Genomic DNA, 3,105 nt, shown 5'->3' with positions numbered 1-3,105 from the left:
CCTTTTTTTTGTTATTCTCCCGTTTCAGTTAGTATGAATTTTTTGAAACAATTCATGCTAAAATATTATTGTTTCCGTTCTATAATTTGAGAAATCATGTGTTTGTTTTCGATTAATAATCATTGTAAGAAAACTTTCAAACCCTTAATCAATAAGTGTTCTTATATATATAAAATTGGGTTTGTTCATGTATACTTCGTAACTAAATAACTAATCATATGTTTTTTACAAGTATATATAGAACTTACCATAGAATCCATAGTCCAGGTGATTTACAACAACTCTGACGAGAAACCGTCCCAGACGGCTCTACACGTACCTCGTCTTCATATATCCCCACATCCATCAAATTCCCAGGTAGACACGAACCACAGCCAAAAGGGCATGTCACATGTCTCAGATTGATGCAATTCCAATGCCTCTGCGCGTGTCCAATAACCAGGTTAGGGCCGCCGATGCCAAAGCTGCCGCAGCCGTGTTCGGGTCGCGGGACGTCGTCACCAGCATCCTGATCCGCCTCCCGGCGACTAGGCCCGGCCCTGAGGGGGGGCGAGCGGGGCGGCCGCCCTGGGCCCTGGAAATCTAGGGGCCCCAAGTCCCAACTTTCTAATGGTTATGTTGAAGCTGAGGAGATGATACTGATGTGCGGTGATGCCATTGGAGGCAGACATAAGTTTCTCTGAAAGGCACACGACGACGAAACGAAACGTTATGCTACTTCCTAGTGGGCTGCAAGTTGGGCCTATTTTCTCTCCGTTGGTTGTCTTGGTCTCTTTTCTCCTTCAGCGTGTTTGGGCCCTTTAAACTACAGTTAACTGTACAAGGATTGCGTGTGGTGGGCCGGTGGGAGAAATTCTTGGGATAAACCATGGCAAATAGATTGATCCTAGCGCCTTCACTTGAAAGAAAGGATTCCCTAAAAAAAAATCTTGAAAGAAAGGAATTGTATCCATGTCAAAAAGAAAAGGAAAAGGAAATGTAGCATCCAAGTGACAATTTTTTCTTTTTAGTCAAGCACATTAGTTGGTTTGTCTCATGGTTTGAAAATTTTCAAGCCATTGTTAGTATGTGTCTAATTCTCCTTCTCCCTACAGTTGTGAGTGCGCGATGTTGACAAAAGCCCATGTGCAACGTTGGCAAAAGCTAGAGATGATCCATTGCGATATTATACGACAATGTCGTGAAGCAAGAGGATACCACATTGCGCCCACGGCCTTCGTGATAGCGTAGATGCAGATTGTTGTGCGTGCATCACAACAACATTTTTTCGAGTAGAGTTTACATGATAATCATTACCATCAATATTTACATATTATTATACAAATATTTTTTCCCATGCACTTTTGTATGTACTACATAAGTTTTAGTATTTATAGGGCCCCATGTTTTGGTTTTGCCCCGGGCCCCTAAATTCTCAGGACCGGCGGCGAGCGTTCTCCGCCGCTTCTGCACCGTCTGCAAACGATGGCGAGACATCATCTCAGATCCAGCCTTCATCAAGGCGCACATGGTACACCGATCGCACGCCCCGACACACACGGTCGTGTTCGTGCACTCTTCCAAGGGTTGTGCCGGCAGCGGGTTCCTCTTCGACGAGCTCTGGCGGCTCACGGCCAAGGTTCATCGTCGGCGAATCCGAGGCCATGATAGGGACGTGCAATGGCCTTCTCCGCTTCCACGACGGACTCCGGCAAATCATCGGGGTCGTCGAACCCTTCACCGGCGAGGCGACCATCCTGCCGCTGCCCACGGATTCGTCATGGAGCAATGTGGCTCTTTCGTATTGCTTCGGATTCGACGCCACGGCAGGGCAATACAAGATCATTCATAAACACATTGCCTATGATCATGCCAATATCGGCAACTATACTATGTCTATAAAGCTGTTCACAATCGGACAGGACAAGGACTGGAGGACCGTGAACACTGCCTATGTCTCCTTCAGCTACCTCTCCTTCAGCTATACCTCCTTCATCGACCCGGCGTGCAACGAGCGAGCCGTGTACTGGAGTTACATGGAGCATCACCACAAGATTCCGATGTACGCTCGCCTTGATCTAGCGACGGAGGAGATCACATCGGTTGAGTGCCCTGTTGTCAACAAACGACCGATATTTTGCCATCATCCGGCGTGGAAAAATGGTCATCCGTGCATCATCGGAATAAGGTCGCTGACCGATGAGTCGGAGAACGGCTGCTGGCCCGGTGATATGGACGCCATGGCACTATATGTCGATGCTCGTTATGACCCCTGCCCCACGGGATGCGCATCCCAAGGCGGCATGCGCTACAACGGGGGCACCTTCTCGCTACCGAACAAGAACGGGGCTCTGTACGCTCACAAGATCGTGAGCAGGAGTATTCGGGGTCTCGACATCGGGTCCGAACAACTGCTGATCGGGATTGGCGTGGAGGAGGAGCCGGCCAAGAACTGGTCCAGCGGCCAGTTTGTTGCGGTTCAAGGTAGACAATTGTCAGGAGCAAGGCAGGCGGCCACTTATTCGGGTAAAATGGATATTAGCACGTTTGCCTACGTCCCGACAGTATCTTCAGCTCCCCTGGCGCTCTATTTTGGCAGAACTATGCAGTAGCCGCTTATATTTCACGTGCTGAGAAGTAGCACAATCTTAAGCACCATTGGTCGACCATATATCATGAATTCTTATTTTCTATCTAAATATAGTTTACTCTTGTGCTTTAATTATTTGGTGAACTTCTTATGTTGTTATGGTCTGTTTTAGACGGTGGATATAGTCTCTAAAAAAAACTCTGTTCTGCTATCGCTGAGGCCTTGTTTACACCTATGGTATTTTCACCCCCTAGGGGTTTGGGGATGAGAGGGGATTGGGTGAAAACCCCCCTTTCACCCAATCCCCAATTTTCCCCTCATTTCCCCTCATTTCCCCACACCCTCCCCCACATCCTCTAGTTACTTTATTTTTTGGGGATGAGAGGGGATATGAAGGATTGAGATCAGATGATAAAAACTCAATCTTTGCATCCCAAGACGTGATAATGTACAATCAGTAAATTAAAAACTTTGTCTTTAACATAAACTCGGTGTCATGCAATTATGTTATGCAATCTTCTCGAACAATCACACAC

This window comes from Lolium rigidum, chromosome 5 (genome assembly GCF_022539505.1).
Source record: "Lolium rigidum isolate FL_2022 chromosome 5, APGP_CSIRO_Lrig_0.1, whole genome shotgun sequence".
NCBI classification, from domain to species: domain Eukaryota; kingdom Viridiplantae; phylum Streptophyta; class Magnoliopsida; order Poales; family Poaceae; genus Lolium; species Lolium rigidum.
Note: the sequence above shows the minus strand (reverse complement) of the source record.